The 12851-nt window shown below is 39.0% G+C and overlaps 1 long non-coding RNA gene across 1 annotated transcript in view; it reads right to left on the minus strand.

Moving 5' to 3' along the window:
• The window catches only part of LOC139770237 (uncharacterized), a 106988-nt gene that overhangs the window by 75668 nt on the left and 18469 nt on the right, over positions 1-12851 (minus strand). The gene's annotated exons all lie outside the window — the stretch shown is intronic.

Consider the following 12851-nt stretch of genomic DNA (forward strand, 5'->3'; position numbering starts at 1 on the left):
TTTATTGGAACGATCCACACGTAAGGAGAATGATTAGTTAAAATATGAACGTATTTCAATTATATATGTACAAATGAAAGATAAAAGTAGGAAGCACATATTGCAGATTCGTTAAAATTGTATTTCCCAAATTTTTATATTAATTTATCAAGCTTATGTCTGTGTTAAACTTATAATTTTATCGAAAGATTTAGCCTATAATAAGATTCATGCAATTAACTTTCAACATCGCTTCTGATTATATTTTAAAAAGATTGATTTTAAAATCGGATGTCAAACGTAATAGTGTCGAAATGCAGCACAATGGTGATGGTGAAAGAAGGGAATAAAAGTTCGTTCGCATTGACGAAACGACGACAGATGTCATAGTCACATTAATTAAGTAATTAATTCTAAATAAGCAACGAGTAATAAGAGCGGAGAGATGGTTTTTACTAATTATCGCGTATCGTTAACGAAGAAAGAAAATCAATACTCATTATATTTTAAATCTTTGCATTAATAACTTATTATTATACAACAAGATAAAAAAAATTAAGTTATTTTTATAAAGTATAAATTAACATAAAATTGTTTTACCTCATATATCAATATTTACGGAAAAAGTAAATTATTGATCTATTTATATAGTTTCTCTCATTGCTACTATAAATTGCATTTCAAGCACTTTTACTAATTGGAAGAAGTATTCATTTTTTGTGATAGACCTCAACAACAAAAAGCTAATTACGGATAAATTGAGAAATACTGATGGGATTTCTCTTCTACTTATATCTTTATAATTATTGATGGATTTTAACATTAGTCAATGACATATTGAAATTAGATCGCGTTTAATCTTAGATGAGGGCATAGAGCTAAGATGGAGCGAAAAGTCTGCCGCTGCACCTGGGCCTAGAGACGGACAAGCGAATTTACGTTGTCCGATCCAAGGCGATCAAGTTTTCGCACCCACCTATGTGCCACGTCACAGTCGGCGATCTCCCCTCGATCGCATAGAAGCTAAAAAGTTCCCGCGCGGTTTCTCTCTCTCTCTCTCTCTCTCCTCTCCCTCTCTTTCTCTTGCTCCTTCTCTCTCTCTCGCTAGTCTCGATCGACTTCGCTCCGCGAAGGGTCTTCGGTGGCGTAGTGCCACGCACCCTGACATTATCTCCCGGTTTATTATATAGGTACCTGGTGGCACGCGCCATGCGCTCCGGCCCCGGCAACAGCTGCTCCTGCGCCCGAAGACCGGAGGTGGATGAATAAAGTGAGAGGCACACCTTGCTGCAGGCGCGTGCCGGCAGCTTTCAAGATGTGAATACCGCGAGATACCTCCGTCTGTCTGGGCCGTTGCTCTCTCACCCTTTTATCTCCGGGAATCGGAGCCAGCGAAACGCCACGCCGCCGCGCCGGCCGTCGCGCCGCGCCGTGCCGCCGTCGCCACTCGCCGCACGCCGGACATTCGACGTACGCGCGACGCAACATCGATCGTCGCGCGGTTAATTGCTGCGTCAATCGATCCATCACGTACCAGTCGCGCGATGATATAGCATCGTTTCGCAAAGAGACATGTACGGACGTATTATTTTTTATTTAGAGAAATCCATAACACTTTGGCGGAGCTCACGCATCCAAGTTTATAGAAACTTGTCTATATTAGAAATGAATCTTTTGTTCGAAGTTACGAATGTACTCCAAATATTGTAAGAGAACTGCGAATCGACATTCGTATGAGATCTGTGTTGAAAGTATGAGCGTGAATAAAAAAAAAAAGTACGCCGAAGGTATATAATACGCCGCGGTATGACCGGCTTGCGTAATTTTTGATGAACGAGTAATCGACTGATCAGCAAACATTATCGCTTGCGCGCTGGGCACCGCGAGATAGCCGTCCGTGCATCTGCAACCGCCGTACCATCTTGCAGATGCGGAATACATTTTGCGCGTGTGTAAAGAGTTAAGAACGTTCTTGTCGGGACGCGCGATGCTCATCCCGAAGCAAGGTGGCACCTGCTACCCAAGGTAACAATACGCAGCCGGATCGGACTACGTAACGTATTCCGTTTTTGTCATTTGAAATGAGGATCTACTAAAATACGTCGCAAAGTCGATTATGCAATTTTTTGCCGTTAGATTTCTCGGTGAAGAAATGCGAGGAACGCAAAAATGGAAACGCATTGCAAATGTATCGTGCAAACAATGTCAGGTGTGAATTTAAATAAGCCTTTTGAGTAATTTACGTAACAAGATCAAAAAGCTCCGATTGATGTTTAGACTGAAAGAAAATAATTCCGTATTCATTTTATTAATACAAACGTGTCGTATTTTTCTTGTCTCAGAACCGAATAGATTAAGAAAAGAGAGCAAATTTTCTCTCTTTATCGATAAATAAATATTCTTTTTTTTTCTCAGCTACGGTTCCTACGTGGTTATTTTTAGAAACAGTTTTTAATCACCTGTTGACTCTTTTCATACGCGGAGGATGCAATATGTAAGCTGATTACAGCCGTCTTCTGTAGCAAAAGAGTTAATGAAAGAGGAGATAAGTATCAACAGCAGCGCGTCCTTCATCCGTTTTCTTCTCCGAAATACGTGTTTCCAGTACGCGCACTGGTGTACGTATACACGTGAATCTGTATTCACAGATATCACCTGCTGCGGTCGATAATATATGAGGTGAAGTAAACTATCGTGAGACAAAGGGTTGAAATAAGATTGATATTATTCTCTGCTTTATACCAGCGAGATACTGCATCACACTTTTCATTATAACCCAATTTAATATTATTACCTCTCAGGCCAACAATGGTTAAATAAAACACATACCTTCGTTAGTTACACTTATTAGTTACACACAACTTAACAATTCTCTAATATGCAGAGCGTGAATTACATATATCGTTGAATTATTCCACTTATTATTATTTATCATTTAAATTAAAACAGCGAATTAAACGTTCTGACGTGTCTTTCAATGACAGAATATAATCACATGTAATGATATATTCACGACGTTTCGTCCAGTCATCAAAATTCTAACGCGCCACGAGAGGAATCGGCTGTTTTTTTTAAACGCTTTCTCTCCCCGTTCGTTCACATCTTCGACGAACGGATGGTTTCGACAATAAGCTAGTGATCGAAGGCAGCTGGACCTTCTTCGAGTCATCTGCCTCTGTAGCTCGCGATGCGATAACTATCCCCCTACCCGCGCCGCGCGCCGGCTACATTAATGGATATTTATTATCGTCATCGAAGGTAGCTACTCAAAAGGCAGCTGACTCCGAAGGAGATCGAAAAGATCAGTTGTAAATGATGCAATAAAAAATTGTAACCGTCATAAACCGTATTTATCACAGTTTTACACTTCATTCTATGCATATGTACTACTATTTCATTTTTACCGTATAATAGGAATTTGTATTAAATTAGAATTCTTGATGGATGCTAATATATAATATTCAGAAAGAAATTTGCACTACGTAAATTAATGTCAAATTATGATTATATAATATCATCGTATTTTTATCCATTTATATAATTTATTATATATTCTCTATGTATAATTAAAATAGTTTTAAATAAACATGTAATTTATAAAATACTTTAGAAATTAATATCCGAGAAAAATTAAAAAAGAGAAGTTATCTCACATACTACTGTTATTTTTGTGGAAAATGCTTTGTTTAATTTGAAAATATTTGTGCGTAATAATCCATCAACAGAAATTAATATATTGATGGTACTGCCTATCTATATTATTAGAAGTCCTTTCGTCCTAACATATCTAATTTTGGTCCAAAATATGTTTCGATACAGTAGATTTCAGTCCCACAAGCTATTAAAACCTATGAGAAGTGTATACAAAGGGAGCTAAAAGAATAAGCTCCAGAAATGGCTCTAGAGCTAATAGGGCCCGAGGCAAAACTATTTGAAAATCTAGAATGCAATATTCTTGTGCGCTCAAAATTCAACAGATATTGCGCTCTTGCATATTCCAGTTTTTTATGAATAATCTATCATAAAAATTGGGACTCTAATACAATACCCTAATGAGACATGTAGCTCAACGTGACAGTTTTGTTATATAAACGTTATATAAAAAATAATGTTATATTAAATGCTCTCGTTTAAATGTTATATAAAAAATAGAGCAATATTATAAACGCAGAAATGAGGTTGAAATTGCCTTGATTAAAACTGTCGCATATCGCAGTTTTTAAAACCGATATACTCGAACACCTTCTTTTAGTCCTTTTAATAGATCCGCCTCTGATGATGGCACTATGTCAGCCGGAAAGGCGGGAGATGTTCTCCCGCTAATATTGGTGTCTCATGATCAGATAGGAAATTGCATAGGGATGTTTAACAAGGGGGAAGACCGGAGCTAAATGCCACGCTCCTAAATGTCAGGGCAGCATCCCTCCGATAGACCGGTACCACTTAACACGGGCGCTAACCCACGTTGCGGGCTGGTGAATGTGCAACTGCGTCACGTTACTTTGTCACGGTCCGAAGTCACTTTTATCCCCCGTGGGATAAACAGGAGGGTTAGATCGTGGATAGGTGTGTTCCGCACGTCATAGAAGTTTCTCTCAACCCGATTTCGCTACGGTCGTCTAAGACAATCGTAGCATTTGCATTTTTTAGTACGAAGAGAGAAAAATGAAAATATCGTTGAAACAAAATCAATACACAGTAAAAAATTTTGTGTCAATGGAAGTCCACTCTCAATTTTGTGTTAAAATAACTCATTTATCGTGTTATTTTTGACATTTAGAAATGTTATAAATGTCGATATAACATTTCTAAATGTCAAAAATAACACGATAAATGAGTTATTTTAACACAAAATTGAGAGTGGACTTCCATTGACACAAAATTTTTTACTGTGTAGAATCAATAGAAGTTTTAACAAAAATTTGATCTGCTGACATTTCTCGTAGTCCTTTTTGCTCCTACTGTTTCAATTTAATTTGCCTTAAGGATGTATCGGAGGTACAATCTTAGACAAAAGTGCATGAAATTTGAAATACTTGAATATCTACGCCTAACGCATAGTAAATCTAGATGTAAGATACTCAAATGATAGTAGGAGTCTTATTTTTACTCCTAGAAAGGTATTTTTTACTTTACAAATGTTTTTTCATCGAGATACATTCGTGCCGACAGCACAATTATCTCAAGTTATAATTTATTTTTTTTTAAACGGTGTAGTGAAGACAATTGAAACTTGGCAGATATTTTCATCTATTCGTATACTAGATGTACAAAAAAATTCAAAATATTGGTAGCGCTCCTTCAACATTTTTTTAGCTGTTTTATCCGTCAAAATCGTCTCTTCCCATAAGAATACGTGTAAAATCAGTGAAAATTAAAATCGTTATATCTCAGCAACCGTTTAGTGGATTTGTTTCTACTTTTTTGTAGCACATCGGGAAGACTAAAAGAACATTCTCACAAATTTTTATCCACTTGGTAGCGCTTTGAAAATTAGGTCCGATACATCCTTAAGTTTGATACTTTCGCGCTACCTAAAGCTGTCAAAATAATAATTGTATATATTTTTACTTTCCATTCGCGTTATACTCAAGATACTATTTTCGTGGTACACGTTTCTACAGAATCTGCGAGACATGTCGCGCATCGAGTGGTTCGTCCTCTTGCTCGTATCGCGCGCCTGCTCCGTTCGCGATCGTAAAGATCCGCGTGTGCGAACGTGTCGTCCAACGCGGAGCTATCGGTGTATCGAAAGGAACGTGTATCTATGAGCGTGGCAAACGTGTCGCGCGTGGTCGATAACGGGCGGAGAGTGAGTGTGTGTGTGTGTGTGTGAGAGAGAGAGAGAGAGAGAGAGAGAGAGAGAGAGAGAGAGAGAGAGAGAGAGAGAGAGAGAGAGAGAGAGAGACCGCGTATTGCGCCGGGATGTTCATCGGACACCGTATATCCTGTTATCCGGCCCGCTGCAGAATAGCAGCGCATCGCGAAAACCATAACAACGCGCGCATTGTGATATTCCGGTGCACGCCGACGCGCGGCAACATCTCGTTTCACGCATCGCGTTACGCGCGCAAAAGGCGACGCCTTCGACGGATGCAGAGATCTTCTTCAGTCTCCGATTCGATATATGTAGATAAACGATCTTATCTCCTGCAAACTAATTCTTTTATCAATCGGGGTTTCCTGTTTCGTTCGAAGAATGTAATCTCGTACGCATGTGCGAATTGTTTAAGACACGAGATATAGGCGTATCGTTAACTATACTCATGTCGCGAAAACGATCGCGAGTGAATACCGCGAGGGGATATCGTATATGATTTTCTCATGTACATGACGCGTAAATTATTATTTTCATAAGTCTCAGAAGAGACTTTGAATAATTATACATAATTTGACGGCGTATGTTTGCAAGCTTTTACTAAGTATATATCAGGAACACTCTCATGGCAATTCAACATAATTAGACGTTCTTATTGAGTGCAAAATGACAATTATTTTATAAATAAATTATTAAATTGCATAAAAATGTATAAATAATATATGTATAAATACATTACCAAACATAATTTAAATCTACTCTATATTCTCAAGAAGAATATGTATACCGTAATAGAAATATTCGAATGATATATTTCTCTTTCATATCTCTAATCTCTGACATTATGACAGATCTGGATTGTAAAGTGGAATTGGTATCACAACGTGACTTTGCGTCCGTCGGTATGCAAAACTCTACAGACCGAAGTATTACTGATGAGTCAGACAACGACGTGGAATGTCGCTAATGAGTCGCTCATAAGAGGAAACGTAAGACCTACGCTATACTGCTGAATGTTATTTTTTTAAATCAATTTGTTTTCGAAAAAACATACATACAAAGATACATTATATTGCTAATTAATTTATACATGTTTACAAAGGCACGTAATAACATATTTACAATAGAAAGTTTTAGTAGTAATTAGTAGTAGTAGCAGTAGTAGTAGTAATTATTCAAAATTTTATAGAAATGATTAATTTTAGAGCTAAACCGTACTTGATTATGTATATAAGTATACATATAAATTATAATATTAATCAAGTATAATTGTAATTATATTATTATATATATTCTAAAAAAAACATTTGTTATTAATTTTAGAAAAGTTGTTGAAAGAATTTAAGAGTTGGAAGAATTAATTGGAAAGGTTGGAAGAATTAAAAGTGGAAAGCGCGAGTAAATACAATTTAGCCGTGGCATAATATATTTGCGAAAAAGTTTAGGCTTATACGTTTTACATTCCATTTATCTTGACGTTACAATTTAAGAAAGGGAATATTTCTTTCGACGGAACGCAGACAGGATTTATATGCGTATTTGCGTATGTTACTATGAGAGCCGTCCCAATTAAAATCACGAATCGTTGGATAATCGTGAGATAAAAAAACTTGGGATTCCTTTCGCGCGACAGCACGCCAGTCTCAAGATCTCTTGGCGGTCCCCGAAGCTCGGATAAACGTTGTGTAAGATATCCGTAATCATAATACAGCGGTACCTTGAATTCGCGTGTTCGTAACTCGTGGGAACTGGTGTAGTATCTTTCAAGAGCGTGGGTTAGCAGTATTAGTGTTTACTCAGAAGGCAGAACAATGCACAGGACTGTCGGCGTCCGTTCCGCATTGCTGACTACGAGATCATCAGCAGCCGTTGCTACTGTTACAACCGATAGAAGACCGGCATGGTCACCTTCGAACTATCCCGCGGCTTCGACGACGATAATTGTTGCCGCGCCACAGCGGATGTTCGTTGAGTAGCTCGATTATGAATTCTATTAGGCACCATCGTGCTGATAATGATCGACATTACGAAAATAAAAGCGTATCGCGAGAGACATGTCTTGCATCGAGTCACGTCTCGTACTCGCATTAAGACGAGAAAGACTAAGATAGGGTATCTTATACTTTTTGAAATCGAAACTCGAGATAATTAATACAATGATGATTGTAATCTGTGATCAAGTTTAAAGTGATCAAAATTAAGAACGTTTTATTAACTCATATGATCGAGTATAATTGAATATTATATCATTAGTAAAATAATTGTACATTATGTCACAAGGAATAAATCGATAAGTAATATATATTTAGAAAAAGACATTTATTTAATAGCATTTTTTAAAGTTTTTATATAAATTTTTATATAAATCTATTCTTATATACAAATTTGAAATTTATTGTTCAGTAATTTTTCACCTAAACTTTTTATTTGCCTCCTCTTTAATATTAAGCTGAGCATGTTAACGAAATTAAATCGTATTATAATTAAAGAAACACTAAAAAATGTCAATTTTTTTATACTCAATCTATTTTTATCTTTTATTAATAATCTTTATTAATATTATATGAAACAATTTACTTTCCACATAAATTTTCACTTTTATTAATTATAGAATACATATCTAAAAGATAAAATGTAAATTATTTAGCAGAAAAACATTCAATATTTTTTTGGTTGTTTATGTTTTCTGTATTTTTTCTTTGATATCTAATAAATTAATTAGTAATTTAATATTTTTTCAGTTTAATATATTTATGCTGTTTATATTATTTTTTTTATATTTAAAGCTAGCCTCTATTTTTAATATACATACACACAAATCGTTCTTGCATTGATGTTTTATAGGCTATTCTGCGGATTAAAAAATTGCCATGGCCATCGTGAATTACGTCTCAATTTTACGCTAACATCCAAAGGACACACAAGTCGCGCAAAGTTATGCAACCGAATCTTCCTCTCGTCCGCGACATCTCGAGATTCATCATCGTACGATACAACGTCGCAGTATTTTCTCGTATTCCTATTACGCAAATGCCAATTCGTTCCCTCCCCTCTCGTAACCTCGATTCTCGTGCACATCTCTCCTCTCTCGGCAGCGGGGAACAATGGCGCCATTACGGCTACGGGCCTCGTCATCGTCCTCACGGGTTTCTCAGCACGCCAGCCGGCGTTACTGCGATTTTCACGAAAGCTGCACGTAGTACAATGGCTTCATGCTCCGCTCGTCTTCTCGACGTACGTCATTTGAGACACACGCTGCCGATTAATCGAGAAGCTATAACGTTTTGCATGCATCGCGGATAATTGTACAGCTCGCGCTGTAGTTAGATATTTAGAATTGATGTTGTTCCGTTACAGACAGACATCCATAAATTGTATAACGTATTATTTTGATATGCAAGGAGATACTTTTTAAATAGCTAATAGTATTTTAAAAAATACAATTGTGACGTTTTATCCACGAGCATCGATAACACAATGCCGCATTGTATGACAGATATAAAGATAAATGTAATATAATCGAAACTAATGTTTCGTTTTTTTTTTAATCTTTAAAAAATAATCCAAAAAATTAATGGAAACTAGTTATGGGACCATTCTGGTTAGTCGTTTTGGTCAAAAATAAAATGTAAAGTTTTAAACGGATAGCACCAATAAGTATACATAAATAGGCCGTTTATTGTAAAATTGAAATCCCTATATAATTTTGTTTTTATATCTCACCGTGCCTCTCGACTTTCGGAAATGTTACGTTAGCCGGGACACGGCTCGCCTTCGCCAGAATGCGTTAGCGAACTATAACGAGGACCGTTTGTATTCCACGGAAGACACTCCGCAGAGCAGAGCCGCCGAGGTCCCCGGTTATTGATCGGCGCTTAGCTTGCTAGCCGGTTGATTTTACTCCGGCCGGAGGAGGACCATACTGGATGGTAGTGTGGATAATGTTAGCCTATAGCTGCTGGTACACATACATGCACCCACATACATACACACATGTACCCACACAGCCGCGTCGGCCCGCCGCCGTCGCGTTCGCCGCACACGTATCCGCTCGGTGCACGTGCGAGGCCGACAGCGGCGGAGGGATCCAACTTCGGCCGTGTACGCCGGAGGATTCGATGTAGGTGCTTTCGTAGCCAGGCAACCCGGGCTCGTTCCAGCCGTGTAACCACACCCTCGATTCACCAATTTATTATTCATCTAATGACCACTCACCATATTCGCGCTCGTATGCGCGCGCGCGCGCGAGCTTTCCTTCTCACGCATTTCTCTCGCGCGATAATAGGACTTCTTCCTGAGCCCCAAAGCCGATTGTGAAACTATAAGAATTATAGCGCGGCAAAATAAAGTAAAAGTTAAAATATAATAGAGCGATTCTACGACTATGAAAAGATTTTGCGAGGATACGTTGACCTTTCATCTCTTCATGAATAGAATATTTCTTATAAGTCAGACAAAACATTTTAAAAATATAGCACAAGGTGAGTGTAATATATATTGTTCTATTATGATATCATGATTGGAAGAAATCATATATGAAATTTGTAAAAACTAAATTGAGAGAAACACGAGAATTGAAATCTCCTTTTATTCAATAAGTACGTCACATCACAATCATAATTTTTGAAATTTGTATCATAAAAGATAATGCAATTGCAAATTACGAAGCAAATAGTATCTCATCCTTCTCCTAGAAGCATGACCGAGAACGAAATAAAAAAAGAGTCAAAAGCGATCGATATGACACTCGAGACATCGTAAATGCGATGACATTATGACTCCGCCACGTCCCTGGCCAAAAGGTTAGCCTCGGCTAGCAATGACGAGAGAGATTATCGTGATGACTTCTCCGCGCCTGGCAATCGAATTCGACACGAAACCTTTTTTTCTCCCCAGTGTGCGTTTTCGTGGTCATAACAACGGCCGATCATCTAGCTACCCTCAGTCCCCCCCACCATCGGCGGGATGGGGACGGCGCCAAGGTACGAATGCGAGAACTTACAGGGAAGTCCTAATGATCGAGCGCTTCTTCCCCGAACCCCAGGAATCTGATTCGATCGGACGAAAGAGAGAAAGAGAGCGAGAGAGAGAGAGAGATGGAGAGGCGAGGAGAGAGCGTCAGAGGCGGCCGAGGGTGTGCGAGGCGGAGAGGGCTGGGGAGGAAGCAGGGCTCACCTCTTGGCTGGATGGGTGGGTGATGGTCGGATGGGTGGTCTGTAGGCTAAAGTCAGATCTCCAAGGTTTCATAGGTGTGTTGGCCACAAACAGTTGCTAGGTAACCGGCTAGGGAGGCAACCGGTCAATACCACGGGGCTCTCGCTGCTGGCTCACCTCTGCATGAGCTAAAACGTCACCGGCGGCGGAGAGTTGCTCTCTCCACCTGTCCCACCCGGCTTCCCGCGCGCGTTCCAACCACCCCGGGTCGCCCCGACGTAGGCGAGGGCACCACAGCAGCAGCAACACCACCGCCGCGCCGTTGTTGCCGTCCCCCACTATTGACCACCATACTGCCGCCGCCACGTCTGCCGGCGCAACCTCCGCTGGTGATACTCGATAACGACGATGGTTCTGTCTTGCTGTGTTTCCACGTTTCCCGATAACTGGCCAGGTTTTAACTTATTATTAATATAGAAGAAGTCGTGACCCTTCGACGTTGACCGATAACGTTTGTTTTGGGACAGATGTAACAAGTTGTCTGGTATTTTGAACGTCGGACGTATTATCATCTCTCTGAGTCAATCTTAAAATAATAATCTGTACGGTGCTGTAGTTCATAGTCTTTATAGAATAGGCTAGAAAGTTGACTTTATCAGATACTTCGTATTTATCGAAAGTTAAAGCCGCGACATTTAATAAATCATAAAATAGTCACTTGTATATTGTCAAAAACGTACATAGTACATAGATTATTTTAAAAAATACTAAAGTATCTGATAAATAATATCCTAACGCATAGAATAAACAGAAAGTTATTTTTTTTTTTAAATAGAGTTTTCGATTTGCAGAGTGGTGTTTAGTGAAGACGCGTAAAAAAATCTGAACTTGAATATTTGCCTAAATTCAAGGTAAATAATGAGAATAATATCAAGGCCGTAGCATATATTTTTCATAACATGCAGACGTGGGCGAACGAGGCGGATTTAGCCACGTGGTGAACATTCGCCTAAGGATTCGTGAATAATGTATGGAGTGAACGATACATGTATTCACGAACACATGCGCGGGCAATTCTATATTAAGTTGACGGATATTCATAACTGACACTGCGGCGCAAAATAAATATTACTTATAGAAGGAAGAACGAGAGCTCTCTTTTAAGAGAGAAGATCAAAATTTGAAGCGAAATATCACGGAATCTACTTCCCGCTCGCGAAAGACAGATATGAAGGGACACGAAAGACATTAAAAGTGACATCGACTTGCATGAGACGGTGTAATTCCGTTATTTTCAATTTTCGCGAGTACGGCCGAGCTTTCGTGAATCCCAATGCGGATTGACGCGTGCGTGCGTGTGCGTACCTATGCATGTACGCACGGTCTTGGCGTCGTCGGGCCGCCGTTAGCCGCCAACCTTTCTCCCTCGTTTCCCGGAATAGCGACCACTCGACGGTCTCAGTTTCTAAATGATACATTCGAGCGTACCCGTACACTTCTTTTTTTTTTACGCAATTACAATTCAACTTCGAAAAGAGCAATGGAAATTACACTTTCGCGGAGTATCGCTGCGGTAGCGGACAAAAGATCGAAGCTCGCGGTCGGTGCGACGCATAATATTCTTTTAAGCCTCGACGACTGTGAGATCGAATATAGCAATTATTTAGCAAAAATAGATATCAGAGCTATTTTCGTGTACGCGCGTTTACCGTACACGTGTATATAGACGCAGCCACGTCCTCCTTATATATGCATTATGCCTGTACCGCATGCATACGTAAATTCTTGTCGTAACTTTGGTCATAAACTTACACGATGGCCTACTTCCAAATTTTACGATTGCCAAGCCTTCGTTTTACCTCTGTTACAAAGTCTATCATTTTTTCCCCAAAGCCTCTCG

This window comes from Temnothorax nylanderi, unplaced genomic scaffold (genome assembly GCF_030848795.1).
Source record: "Temnothorax nylanderi isolate EJ_2023f unplaced genomic scaffold, tnyl_v1.0 TNYL_tig0028_pilon, whole genome shotgun sequence".
In the NCBI taxonomy this organism is placed as follows: domain Eukaryota; kingdom Metazoa; phylum Arthropoda; class Insecta; order Hymenoptera; family Formicidae; genus Temnothorax; species Temnothorax nylanderi.